This window comes from Elephantulus edwardii, unplaced genomic scaffold (assembly GCF_000299155.1).
Source record: "Elephantulus edwardii isolate Elephantulus edwardi_28Jun2011 unplaced genomic scaffold, EleEdw1.0 scaffold00073, whole genome shotgun sequence".
In the NCBI taxonomy this organism is placed as follows: domain Eukaryota; kingdom Metazoa; phylum Chordata; class Mammalia; order Macroscelidea; family Macroscelididae; genus Elephantulus; species Elephantulus edwardii.
The window spans coordinates 329,354-344,805 of NW_006399823.1; the positions used below are offsets into that span (position 1 = coordinate 329,354).

Consider the following 15,452-nt stretch of genomic DNA (forward strand, 5'->3'; position numbering starts at 1 on the left):
CCTGTCACACATAATAAACCTCCCCAGATTGGAGGTTCCTGAACAACTGCCATTGAGCATCTGCCTCCTGGTAGGAACCAGGGAAATTGGCACATATCTCCAGCCCCAGGTCATAGGTGCCTAATGCAGAGACACAAAAGGGGGACTGGACTTTTGATGCCTCCAAATCCCAGTGACCAAGAATAAAGTTCTATTTTTTTTTGTTTCTTCTTCTTTTTTCAAATGTTTATAGAGAATATTTGTACATTTTAAAATAGAAACCTTATTGTTTTTCCATTCACCCAACGTATCCATTTATTCATTTTTGCTGCCCTTTCCTTCTCTTCTCATCCCTGTAACAAACCCTTCAAAATTGATACTGTGTATATATTCACACAGAGAAAGCTTTAATGGGTGCTTTCTTGCCTAAACTCTCACAGCAGCCCCATCAGGTACATAATCCTTTCTCCTTTCCATAGATAAAGAAATAAGGGCTCAGAGAGGTTGAGTCACTTACCCAAGATCACATAGCTCTTGGGTGTGAAAAATCAGAATCTGAGAAGACTTGTTGAAATAAAGTCCCTTATACAGACTATAAAAAAGTCTGCACTTAATCACATGTTGCTATAAGAACTTAGGCAGAAGGAGGGCTTTCTCTTGACCTGGCTAAACAATGGTCTGACCCACGTAACTCTATCCAGTCATCAAGAAAATCAACGAGAGGAAGGCTGAGAGACAGAATCCTCATGCTTATTTTCTAGCCCAATGACAGCAGTGGAACTTGGGTCTTTTGGACAGCAGGTGTCCTCCCCTTTTCCATCTTTTTGGAAGCCTCTGGGAAATATGCACACTGCTCTGTTTGGGACCCTGTTACCCCTAGATGTGGTCTACTGCTCTGGGCTGCCCTCTTTAATTGCCTTCCCCAGGGCTCTGCTCCTCTCCCCTCACAACTTGATTCTGTTAAGGCACCTGTTTTAAGTTTCTGAAACGAAATGCTTCCCTTCACAGAAGTCAGCTCAGTAAGACCATTATTGTAGAATGAGTATGAGGATGCAAGGGGAGGGTGGAGACAGAGGTGTGAGGATGAGGGGTTGGTTAATTATAAGGTGGCACAATTTGATGGGTGGGTGGTGATGGATATGGGAAAGATTCTGTGTGAAAAACCAATGTATTCAAACTTTGTAAATAAACCAGTATAAAATAAAACAGGGGGGGGGAGTAAGCTCAGGAAATGAGGGGGCATGAAAGAATACCTGAACCTAGATCCTGGACCCATCACAGCTCTTGTATTCCTTAAGTCCTAACTCTGCGAAAACCCTTTCCTGATAGGCCTGGCCTACCCCTCCTCTATGAGGGCCTGGCCACTCTCACAACAGACGCTGTAAGTGCTGTGCAGATCCTCACAAGGGAGATTCCTTCTCCAAGCTCCTGGCAGCACTGTCTTTCCACAGCCCCAGGCTTTCCAGAATCACACTACCTTGTAACAAGCTATCAGACCTGTACACCAGCGTACCAAAATGGATGTCAGAAGAGACTCTGAACATTGCACTACAATGCCGAGAAAATGAGGAAATGAAGTTGAAGAGTTGAACAGAAGATTTTTAAGCAGCAGTTTGTGAAGACAAAGTGAAGTGTTATAATGAAGTGCACAAAGAACTAGAGTCAGAAAATGAAAAAGAAAGAACTCAAGCTGAAGGAACTGAAAAACAAATTCAATTCCTCGAGTTGTAATAGTGAAAGATGCTATAGGCAAAAAATCTTGAATGATTCAGGAAGTATCAAAACCATCTCTGCCTTTGCTCCTGTCACTCAACCTACTTCCACTGTGCCAACCCCCTCGACTTTCTGGACTTCACCAAGCATCTTCACCTAGGGCCCTTGCACTGGCTGTGCCTTCCACTAGGGTTTCCTTCCAGACCTTCTTGTGACTCATCCATCCCTCTTATAGACTTGGCTCAAATATCACCTTCCTAGGGAGGTCTCCCCTGGCCCTCAACCCCCAACTTCCTATTACTCCTCCTTGCCCTTGTTTTATCATCACAACACGTATTAATTATCCAACATACTATCATAGGAAATATTTCATGTTTGTCTCCTCTATAACCCTATTACCAGGATGTAGGCTTAGTAGGGATGGACTTTGGACTGTTTTGCTTGCTGCTTTATGCTTAATACCATGAACAACAACAGATGCCCTATTGTTTCATCAGTATGCGTGAATTGTGTGAATGAATGAGTGTGTGAATCGAAAGCCACTATTATTACAGTGAAATCTGGGAGAGCTGCAACTTGATAGAACGTCCCTGTTCTCCCTGACAGCTCATGTTTTTCACCTTTGGCAGGGTTCAATCTTGCTACTTTTCTATTGATCATTTTAATGGAAAACATGTGTTTTTCTCCTCTGATAGTTTTTTGTTTTTCACAGGTTCTAGTTTTCTCAAGTGTTACTGTATTTCCTTCTACTAGAACTGTATCTTCCCTTTGCCCTGGACTTCTGAACAATTTGCCCCCTAGATGAGCTTTTTCTCCACCTTTGGATCAATAGAAAGAAGGAAACAAGAAAACAAAACAAAAACCCAGTGGTAGTCATTTTAAAATAACAGTGAGTTCTTGCTTTGAGAGGGTCACTTTTTTATCAGACAAGTCTCATCACAGGGACCACAGATGGGGATTCAGCTCAACCCTGAGATGCAAATGCTTAACTAAGGAGGCCTCTGGGGAAGCTTCTGTCCCCTCAGGGTTGAGAAGTTGACCAGGTACCTCAGGAGAAGGTGCCTGGCCAGAAAGGCCTTCCTCACAGATAACTTGGGGTGGTGGGGTGGGGGTATGCCCAGTCCCTGTACTTAAGATGAAACTTAGTAGAACAATTCCTAGGACTTTGGCTGCTGCCTTTAAGGACTAAAAAACTGAGGTGGTTTGACTTCCAGGTTTCCAGCAGGCAAGGAAGATAGAGTGTTTTGTTTTCAAAAAATCAGAGATGCTAATCTTACACATAGAAGGCAGCTTGCCAGCATCCCTCCCATGTGCCCTCTCCTGTCCTCTCCCGCCCTTCCTACTAATCTGATTTGTCTCCACAAACCGATTTGAATTGTAAAAGGCCAGTCTATTTGGTCACTTGAGTTTTCAGTCCTAATTCAATTTGCTTTGGAAGGCCCTGGCTATCTTCCCAAGCCAAGGGACAGGTCTAACTGCAGTCTTGTGTTGGAGAAAGGTTGTTTCTATTGAAATGTTCCACTGTGGTCTGTTACCTTCCTCTCTGTCCTAGCCAAGGGGTAAAGGTCATTGCCACATGCAGTGAGTACTTGCTGGGACCTCAAACATTTTCTTATCCTGCTTGCTCACTGTGCACACAGGGAACCTGAGGCCCAGAGAAGGGAAGGGACTTGCCTAGGATCTCATAGTAGTGAGTAATGAAATTAAGAATTGCACCCTGGTCTCTCAAGCCATAGTCCAGGATGCCTTCCATTACAAATAATCCTCTCATTTTCTCTTAAGGTCCAGAGGTGTAAAATGATTTCCAGGACCATACAGGCGGTAGAGTGGGGACTAAGAATCAAATGTTTTTTCCTCTCCTCATGATTGACAAATTTTGACTCCTTGAAGAGATGTCAGTGGGTTCTAGAGCTGTAAGTAATATTAGACAGTGCTCCATTGAAGTACCTTCTATGAAAACTAGGATGGCAGAAAGAATTTCTCCTTCCCTGACAGTGAGCTTCCCCTATTGTGGCACATGGGAGACAGCCCCCAACAAGATGGAGTCATTTTCTTGGCTTCAATTCAATCCTCTCATCAATGTCAGCCACTCCCTTCTCTTCTATGTATTTGCACAGTAACTTTTCCATGCCTCAGATATGTCTGGGGAAAGATGCAGCCAGAGAGCTCGTTAGAGGCAAGAAAGACAAGTTTTGTCTCCCATATTTTGAACATGTTGTTGGGAGAGGCTATTCCTTGGAAAAGGGATATCATGCATGGCAAAGTAGAGGGTCAAAAAAGAGAGAGGCGCACTCGCGCGTGTGCACGCGCGCGCGCACACACACACACACACACACACACACACACACATACACTCCCCAAGATAGATAACATGATGACTGCAGTAATGGGCTCAAGTGTAATAGAAATGATGAAGATGGCACAGGATAGGACAGGGTGCAGGTCTTTTGTTTATAGGGGTCACTATGAGTTATACTTGATTTGAAAGCACTTAACAACAAGAGTCACACAAACTGGGAATGTATGCTTATTCTCAAACCCCACCTAAGCCTCCACACCCACTGCCTGGCCCCTTCTGCCTTATGACAACAGCTTTCCTCTGGCCATGCTCATGGTCCCCTCCTGCCTGGTGTTCCTGCCTCCCTTCACTTTCTGTGTACAGCCAGGCTGAGTAACTGCTATCCACATGCCATATACATGGGAGATGCCTAGAACGAGTGGAAGCAAATAGTCTGTTAACTGAAGAAAAACCTAATGATCAGACGAAGGTGATTACACTCAGTGTTTAGGAAATGTTACAAATCACTTTATACTTTTCCTGTTGAGTCACTGCTAAGATACACAAGTTCCCTTCTATCCAGTTTCCCTTGGTTTCTCCTCTGCCCCAAGAATCTCACTTCCTCGGTGGCGACAGGGACAACCGTATGGACCTCAGAAGGACATGGCTTCACCAGCTCATATTCCTTGAAATAAAACATTTACAAGACAAGCAAACATGTGTGTCACTGATAGAGACTTCGCCCCAGAGTGTAACCTCAAAACTTCTAATATTTACCAAGACTCTGTCTTTTTAATCCAACCTGAGAGAGTCCTTTCCTTAGAAACAGGAGATAAAAAAAAAGGTTGGGAGGGGGTAAAAAAATATGTCTGTCAATGACTATTAAATTATCTCATTAAATTTCAGACTTCAAATTGTCTATGGCTCCACAGTGCTCCTGGAATAGTCTGAGTTTTCTCTTTGGCTCCCAATAGCCTTTCTAGCATTTCCCCCTGAAACACTCACATCTTAAGTCCTCAGACATACACATTCCTACATGTCCCATTGTCCCAACTTGGTCCCCATTCTAGGCTGATTCACACACATTCCTTTCATCCTTTGCTCATTCTTTAAAAACCATCACAGTTGCTGCCTCGTCTGGGAAGCCCTCCCTAATTTTCCTGGACATAGTGATTGAATGTTCACTCACTCCCTATCTTAACTTCTTGTGCAGGGCGGTGTGCTGCTTGACTGGGCATCCTGAGACAGTTGCATTGAAAGTTGCTTCCAGAGCCAGCTCCACAGCGAAAGTAACTCAAAGAATGATAATCCACAACGAAAATTCAAAATGACAGCCATAAGAATGGACAAAACAGAAAGGCTTTTCTGTTCTATATTAAGAACCACAATGGAGACTGAGTGTCAAGCCACTCAAGCCTAGCCATCAATATCGCAGGGAAAGTCAGAGTTCAAAGCTAATCTCAGATTCTAAGGTGGGAAGGCGGGACCTCAGAAGCCATGTACTCTGAAACACTCATTTCTCTCCTCTATTTACTGATCTTCACAATACAAAAAAAAAATCTTTACATTCTTTTTTGTATTGACAAAATAAATATATCAATACTGAGGGGAATCTGTAGAAGATAAAAATTGTAGATGAATTATCATTCTATCGCTAATGTCCATGTATAATTGTGTATGTAGATCTGCATATATATGTGTACACATTTAGCATTTTTAAAAGCAAAAAGGAAATAATATAAATATTGCACTGTAATAATGTAATTTATTACATTATAATAAATATAATCTGATAGAATAGAATAGAGTAGATAATACACTGGTATTCTCTATCCGCAATGGCCTATATAATTTTTTAATAGACCTCATCATTACTTAATATTAACAAGTGGCATCATCACTTAATATCAACAAGTTGATGTTGTCTGGATTCCAATTTCTGGAGACCCCGTGTGTTTCAGAGTACATCTGTGTTCCCTAGGATTTTTTTTAAAAACAATAATAATTTATTAAGAGCCTCCCCTTCCTCCACCCTTGCCGTGTTTAGGGTCACTTTTTCCGCTTGTAGATCTTGTGCGCTAGTCCCAGGAAGATGGCTGGGAGCAGGGGAGCAGCGTACTGCTCGATAGGCCCCATAATGTGGCTGAAACTCTCTTCTTCATACTGCTTGAACACAGCAGGCAGCTCCAGTTCCTCATACAGTGCCTTTACCCGGGCCACCTTCTCCATCTCCTCTGCCCATAATTGTACTGCAGGATCTGGCGTTGTTCTGGGGAGGCCCGCTGCAGACACTGGATCACCAGCCAGCTGCATTTGTTGTCATGGATGTCAGTGCCAGTCTTGCCTGTCACACTCGGATCACCAAAAAGATCAAGGTAATCATCCTGAATCTGAAAGAATTCACCCATCTCTAGCAGATTTTTTTTTGCGTTGGCATGTTTCTTCTCCCCGTCGATGCCTGCCATATACATTGTAGCAGCTACAGGACGGTAAAAGGAGTAGAAAGCTGTCTTGTACTTGACAATGGATTTGTACCTCTTTTCAGTGAATCTGCTGAGATCCACCTTGTCCTGAGGGGCAGTGATGAGTTCCAAGGTCTGCCCAATCTCAGTCTGATAAGAACTCTGCAGGAAGAGCTCCATCAGGTTCAGGTAATAGGGCTGCTCCCGGCAGTAGAGCTTCAGCAGGTGGTAGATACACGATTCCAGCAGCATGACATCATTGATGGCATCCAGACCTATGCCTGGCTTCTGATACCAGCAGGGCTGCCTGCGTCGGGTAAGGGATAAATCCATGATGTCGTCTAATAAAAGGAAGAAGGCTTGGAGCAGTTCCACACACCAGCCCACTGTCAAGGCCCGCTCTAGACTTTCAGCATCCTGCCTCCTGGACTCCACCAGCTCCCGAAACACTGCCAGCACTGTTAAACCTCGGTTGTACTTGCCTCCAATGGCATTGTACTCTAGGACCTTCCTGAGCCGGGTAACAGCATCTCCTGTTTCTGGGTGCCCCAGATCATCCTCAGTCAGCACCTTGACAATCTGGGAGAAGTGCTGGATGAAATCCTTCTTCTCTTGGGCGTAAGCCTCTTATTTCTGGTCTCCGTTCATTCTGTTCTTGGATGCCGGTTCTTGCTTGATCGTTTCCTAGGATTTTCAATCCTTGGATGGAGATCACCAACACTCTCCTCCGAGGTGGATCTCGGTGGGTTTGAACCACCAATCTTTCAGCTAGATTTTTTTTTTAACTGAAAATTATCTGTTTGCTTTCTGTCTTGTCTCTTTTCTGATACTTGAGCTCCACAGAAGAACTACATTCTCTTCCCACTGACTGCTCTGACCCCTGAGCCTGAGTTGGTAATGTGAATGAGTCACTGTACTGTGTTACTTGTTGTAGGAAAAGCCCTTTGCAAGTGTTCTCAACTGATTCTCTCAACAGCCCTATCAAGGTATAGCCATTATTAACTGTATTTTTTTTAAGCAGCAACTCCTCATTCACTTCCCTCCAAACCTAATCCACTGCCACTGAGGCAATTCCAACTCATAGAAACCCTTGGAGGCCAGAGTAGAACTTCCTTATGGGGCTTTCAAGGCTGTAGCCCTTACAGAAGCAGATGCTACATCTTTTTCTGCTGGAGCTGCTGGAAGGTTTAAAGAGCTGATTTTTCAGTTAGTACCCAAACACTTAATACCTGTACCTCTAGAGCATTCTCCCCTCTCCTTCCTCAACCTCTGGTAATGACTAATGTTGGGGTGTTTCTACCCTTTGATTATTATGCATTACAGTGGTTTGCCCTTATCTGTAGGAAATACATATCAAGGTCTCCCAGTGGATGCCTCAAACTGGATAGTACTACACCCGATGTTTTCTCCTACATATACATGTTGTTGTTATGTAATGTCCAGTCGGAACAGACTCATAGCTGAACCTCCAGTGGGTTTTCAGAGGCAGTAAATTGCATGGGAGGAGACTGTTTGTCTTTCTTGAAGAGCTGCTGGTAAATTTGACCTGCTTATCTTTGGTTTGGCAGCACAACTAAGCCCTAGACATCCAGATATATACAAACTCATGATAAAGCTTAATTTCTAAATTAGGCCCAGAAGAAATTAGTAATAGCAAATAATAATAAAATAGAATAATTATTAAGGTAAAATAAAGGTCACTTGCATATAAGCTGTGCAATATCACAACAGTCTATCTAATAACAGCATAGATAAACTGAACACAAATATAATTTCCATCCTTAGCAGGGTGAAGTTGGATGGCTCGAGATTTCATCATGCTACTCTAATATAGGCTCCTACATCTAGATATTTGTTTAGTCAAGGAAAAAAATATTCTTATCATTGGACCAATGGGCAAAGTCATGGTGGTTGGAGAAAAGATTGAAACTATCAACAACTTCATCTTACTTGGATCCACAGTCAACACCCTTGGTACTAGCAGTCAGGAAATCAGGAGACATATTGCACTAAGAGAGTCTGCAGTTAGGGACATCTTCACATTATTGAGGAATAATGATAACAATTTGAGGACTAAAATGTGCCTTATTCAAGCCATAGTCTTTCCAATCACTTGCTATGCATCTGAAAGCTTGACAGTGGATAAGGATGACAGAAGAATCAATGCCTTTGAGTTGTGGTGTTGGAGAAGAGCACTGAACATCTCATGGATGGCCAAAAGAACAAATAAACATGCCTTAGAGAGGGTGCATCCAGAGTGCTCTTTGGAGGCAAGGATGACGAGGCTTCGCCTCACTTACATTGAGCATGTTGCTAGAAGGGGCTGTTCTTTGGAGAGGTACGTGATGCCTGGAAAGGTAGAGGGTCTGTGAAGGAGAGGAAGATCCTCAACCAGGTGGATAGGCACACTGACTGGCACAGTAGGCTCTAATGTGTCAGGAAGTGAGAAGATGGTACAGGATAGGTAGGACAGGGTTCTGATCTGTTGTTCATAGGATCATTCTCAACTTGATGACACCTAATAACAACAATATCTAGATCCAAAGAGGAATAAATTGAAAATTTTAACCATCTTGCAGTTAGAAATTGACCAAACATACAATCATGACCTATTAATGATAATTGGTGACTAGAAGACAAAAATGGAAAACAATGAAGAACTTGCGAGAGTTCAGTTGGCCTAGTGGACAGAAAGTGATGCTACCAAGCCAAAGGTGGTTGATTTTAATTTGTGGCCCTCAAGCTTGGTTTTGGTTTTGGTCAAACACTCATCTAAGTGGTACAGCACTGTTCTGTCCATTTTCTATACAGAGGAAACTCGTGATTGCTGTGATGCTGAACACTGTGACACTGATGTGTCAAATGAGATAATTGTTACCCAGAGTGAATAGTGTTTGGTGGAGTGCTCTGAGTAAAACAAGCTTTGAAGCAGGAGTGGTATCTACTTTCGAAATAGCTTGCTCCGGAAAACCTATGAACTTAGAGAAATGATGAAAGATATACAAGTATTTAGGTCTTTCATTTATAGGGTCACTATGAGTCGTCTAACTCGACAGCGCTTAACAAAAACAGCAAATCAAAACAGTGCACAGTTTAAAATAAATGAATTGTTTATTTCTGGAATTTTCTACCTAATCTTATGTACTTGGAGCCACAGAAAGCAAAAGGATAGAGAAGGTAGTTCTTTCAGATGCTGGGTAAAGGAAGATTTTTTTTAACATAACTACCACTCCAATCTTCATGAAAGACCTTTTTAAAATACTAAAAGGTAAAAGATGTCAGTTTAAAGACTAAGATGTATCTGATCCAAGACATAATATTTTCAATTGTTTCACAGTCATGTTGAAGTTGGATAGTGAATAAATACTGCAACTATGGGTTTGAGCATGGTGGAAATCATGAGGACCACACAGTATATGGTGAGGTTTTTATCTGTTGTTCATAAGTTCACTGTGAGTTGTAGTAAACTTTTAGTTACCTAACAAAAAATTATTCAAATTTATGCATCAACCACTAGAGCCTAAAACAAGGACATTGAGAGTATATACCAACTTCCACTGTCTGAAATTGACTGAGCATGCAGTCAAGACACATTACTAATAATCTGAAATTAAAAAATAGGAAACAACAAAGAAGGATGGGTAGTTGAAACACATGTCTTAGTGACAGAAATTATGTTCGAGATTACATGGTTGGATTTTGTATGACTTACTACTGCAAATATATTTTATAAAAAACATAAACAATGACTACACATTCAACCATACCTATTGAACAAGACCTGAGGCAAACTAGGGAACAGACTATCAATTATTCTTAAACAAATTTAAAGTGAAGCCAAAGAAATGAAAATAAAGCCACAGAGTCAAAATACCACCTTGAATATGTCCTACCTGAAATTACCTCAATAATAGATTTGATGCATTGAACACTAATGACTAAAGATGAGAACTATTGTAGGATGATATCTAGGAAATTATCTAAGAAGAAAGCAAGTCATTACAAAGACAGGAAAGAAATAAAAGGCAAAATGGGTTTGCGAGGATACTAAAAAACTTGCACTAGAACATAGGGAAGTTAGTGTTAAAGAAAGAAATTATAAAGTAGAACTAAAAAGAAGATTTTAAAGGGATGCTCAAAACCAAAGCAAAGTATTATAAGAAAATGTACACAAAATTTAACAGGACAGCAAGAAAGAAATGTTGGAGAGGATATAGAGGGATAGGAACCCTTATACATTGTTCATGAGATTATAAAATGGTCCAACCACTCTAGAAGCCAGTAAGGCATTTCTTCAAGAAGTTGAACATGAAGATTCCATATGACTCAGCTATTCCACTGCCTGAAATATATACCAAGAAAATAAGAACTGAGGCACAAACAGATACTTGTACACCAATGTCCATAGCAGCATTATTCACCATTGCAAGAACACAGAAAGAGCTCAAATGTCCAACCACAATGGAATGGATTGAGAAATTATGATACATTCACATGATGGAATACTACATATCACACAGGAGCAATATATAAATTACTACCTAACTTGAGAGAGACTGGAGAGCATTATTCTAAGTGAACTACCTCAGTCCCATAAGGACAAATACTGTGCAGGACTATTGTTGTAGAATGTGTATGAGGATTCAAGGAGGGGAGGTGCAGAGGGGTGAGGATGGTGAAGGTGGTTAATCATAGGGTTGCAGTTACAATTTGATGGGTGGAGGGAGGGGTTAGTAAAGAAAATGGGAAAGATCCAATGTGAAAAACAATGTGTAAAAACTTTGTAAGTAAACCAGTATAAAATAAGAGTTTATTTTAATCTTTTTTAAAAAAAAAAGATACAAGGAGACATAGTGGCCCAATGGTTGAAGAGTTTGGCTGCTAAATAGAAGGTTGGCAGTTAAACATGCAAGCTGCTTCTTGTTTTCTATGAGTTGGAATCAACTCAATGGCAATGAGTTTGGCTTTTCATTTGGGAACTTTGACCTTCCTCCTCTTTTTTTATTCATCTTTAAATTTGACTTATATAATGGATGTATACCTGAAGAAGCAGGAAGCACCAATGTTGAAGCTTTAAAGTTGTATGTAATGTTTCCAATACCCCAAAACAAATCAAGAATAGATTTACAAAGGGGTGGGGGAGAATGTGTATGAAGACCTGGAGTTAACAAAACACAATACAACCAAAAAAAAATCCTTATCTTTTTCAAGCTGAAAGAATAAAGAAAAATGAAAGAAAAAACACAGGCCTTGAATTGTAATACTGGAGGATTCTATGGGCAAGATCTTCAAGTAAGAAGCATCAAAAGATGGAAGAAATTCATAGTCACAGTACCAAAAAGAATTGGTCAACACGGAAACATATTGTCAGAAGGGCCAGGCCCTAAAAAATTACATCTTACTTGAAAAACTGGAGGATCAGTGAAGCAGAAGAAGATCCTCAGTGAAGTGGATTCATTCGGTGACTGGACCACTGAGTTTAGCACAGTATAGATTGTATGGATGGCCCAGGATTGAGCAGTGTTCTGTTACCCATCGAGTTGCTAACAAGTCAGAGAAGAGCTGACGTCACCTGACAACATCAATGCTACAATGAACTACAATGATTTTACAGTGAATGCTGGTATACAGGTATATGTTTGAACCACTATTTTTCCGTCCTTTGGGTGAATAGCAAGGAATGGAATTGTATGCAAAACAATGTGGTTTTCATTTGTATTTCCTTTGTGACTAGTGAAGCTGAGCATGTGTTCACTTGCTTATTGTCATTTATAAATCTTTGGAGAGATGTCTATTTCAAGGTTTTCCCCCCATTTTTCATTAGGTTATTTATATTTTTGCTGTTCAGTTGTAATAATTCTTTGTATGAAATCTTTATCTGATATGTGACTTCCACATATTTTCTTTCATTGACTTTATTTCTCTATTTGTTGTGATTTATTTGAGCTAAACTTTACAAAGCACATTGGTTTTTTATTCAACTACTAAAACATATTTTGTTATAAACCATTAATTACAACATTTCACAGTGTAATGACACTTTTCCTACTTCTCTGTAATTCTCATTTCCATTGTTCCTTCTCTCTTACTTCTTCCTGCCTTGTGGGCTTTATTGTTGGTACAAAAGCTGCTTTTTTACTTGATATGACTATCATTGATATTCCTTGGCTGACCTGTAACATAGAGAAATCTTGGGATTTCATAAGCAAAAGGGAACAACAGTGTACCTGCCATGGTTTTCCACACCTCTGCACTCTCTGATTCAGGTACTTCCATCCTTAAACCCTCCTGACCTGCAACATGCGGAGAGGGCTTGGGACATCTTAAGCCAAGAAAAAACAACAGAGTACCTGCCACAGTTTTCCTGAGGAAAATATAACACTGTGCTCTCTGATCCAGGTAGTTAGGCCCTTGAACCCTCCTGACTTGCAACACATGGAAAAAGATTGGAATTTCTTAAGCCAAGGGCAACAGTAATGTACCTGGCATAGTTTTTCAGAGGTCACTATGCCCCTGCACTCTCTGATCCAGATATTCATGCCACTTTGGAGCATCAATATATGTGTCCCTAAAAGAACTTTGTCCTCCATTGAGACATTACACTATTATAACAACCTAACATCTACCCAGAAAAGATTCATGTAATGTCAAGAAGGCAACAGACAGCTCAAACATTATTAAAAAAGAAAAAAATAACCCTTTTCACAAGAAAGCAAAGTGCATTGCAGACCCAATGGATAGTCCACACACAGAGAGCTAGAAGAAGTATGTTGATGCAGTTATTCAAACAGCTACAGAAGTAGGTATAAATGGTAGAAGAAAGAATGGAAACCAGAATAACTCTAATACTAAAACCAGGCAAAAAATATTAACAAAATAGATAACTACAGAAAAATGTCTCTTATGAATATAGGTGCAAAAAGATCTTTAACAAAATCTTGGCTAGTAGAATCCAACAGCACATCAGAAAAATAACCCATCATAATCAAGTCGGATTTTAAACAGGTATGCAAGGATAGTTTAACATAAGAAAAATAATCAATGTAATTCAACTCATTAATAAAACAAATAACAAGAAACACATAATCAGAGCAATTATGCAGAAAAGGCATCTGATGAAATCCAACGCCCTTTCCTGATAAACACCCAGTGAAATAGGGATATAAAGGAATTGCCTCAACATAGTGGAAATTATATATGCAAAGCCAAGAGCCAGTATCATTCTTAATGGAGGAAGACTGCATTCTTCTTGCAAACAGGGACCAGATAAGGATTCCCAGTGTCACCATTCGTATTCAATATTGTATTAGAAGTACTTTCTAGGGCAATACCACAAAAGAAGAAAACAAAAGGCATCCAGATTGCTAACGAGGTCGTGAAACTCTTTGCTATATGCAGATGATGTGGGAGTGTACACAGAAAACCCTAAGGGCTCAACAAAAAAAAAAACCTGTCAGAGCTAGTGGACCAATTTAGTCCACATTTAGAGTGACCAGACAGAGATCAACATGCAACAGTAGTGTGATTACTCTACAGTAACTAAGAACGCAGAGAAGGAAAATAAGAAAGTAATAGCATTTACTATAGCCAACCACAAGTTGAGATACTTAGGAATAAGCCTAACTAGAGACACAAAAGACCCTTCTAAAGAAAACTGCTTCTGTGAAAAACAATGTTAAGACCTAAATAAATGTAAAAATGTTCTTTGTCGATGAACAGGAAGACTCAATACAGTGAAAATGACAATCCTACCAACAACAATCTACAATCCTAATACAGATATCAAATTAATTTTTCAAGGAGATAGTAAAGGCAGTTGCTAAGTTTATTTGGAGGGGAAACAAACCTTGAATAAGCAAAGCACTTCTGAAAAACAAGAATGAAGAAGGAAGTGGGAGGCAGAACACTCCCTGATCTCAAAATCTACTATACAGCTGTAATAACCAAAACTGCATGGTACTGTACAATGACAGGCATATAGACCAACGTAACAGAACTGAGAACCCAGAAATTAACTTATCTATCATTGTTGTTGTTGTTGATAGCCTTCGAGTTGAGCATGACTCATAGCAACCCTATAAACAAAAGACCTGAAGCCCCTCTACAACTATCGACATTTATCAAAGTCCATAGTTTCCAGAGGCATGTTGTTTAGGAAGTGGATGCCACTCCTGCTTCCAAATCTATCTATAGTCAGCTGATATTTGACAAGGAAACAAACCTATCAAATGAGGAAAAAACAACCTCTTCAACAAATGTTGTTGTTGTTATGTTTCGTCAAGTTGCTTGCGACTCATAGCGACCCTATGTACAACAGCCCTAAACTCTGCTCTGTCCTGTGCCAGTCACACTGTCTGCAACACACCCATCCCGATTACCCAGTTACTAAATCAATCCACCTCATAGAGGGCCTTCCTCTCCTGCACTGTCCCTCCACCCTATAAGCACCTCTCCAAGGACTGGTCCCTCCCTACAACATGCCCAAAGTATGTTAGACAGAGCCTCAGAATCCTTGCCTCCATGGAGCAGCCTGATTTAACCCTCTCCAGGATAAATCTGTTTGTTTTCCTAACAGTCCATGGTACCCTCAATATTCTTCTCCAGCACCACAGCTCAAAGGCATCAATTCTTCTATCCTCCTTAGTCATTGTACAACTCTGATGCATAACAAGTGATTGTGAAGACCATGGCCTGTATCAGATGCACCTTAGTCTCCAGAGATGCACCATTGCTCTTCAGTACCCTGGAGAAGTCCCTAACAGCAGACTTTCCCATCACAAAACGTCTTTTGATTTCCTGGCTACTAGTGCCAAGAGTGTTGACTGTGAAGCCATGCAGACTAAAGTTGTTAACAATCTCAATCTCTTCACCATCCATCCTGATGCTGCCAATTAGTCCAGTGGTGAGAGTCTTTGTCTTCTTGACATTGAGCCTCAATCCATAGTGAAGGCTGCAGTCCTTGACCCTCTGAAGCAAGTGCTTCAGGTCCTCCACAGTTTCAGCAAGCATGATAGTGTCAT

General features: G+C 40.7%; 1 pseudogene; it reads right to left on the minus strand.

The window, feature by feature from the left end:
- Window positions 1-6,019: 6,019 nt before the first annotated feature.
- Window positions 6,020-15,452, minus strand: part of LOC102870397 — a 25,060-nt pseudogene continuing 15,627 nt past the window's right edge.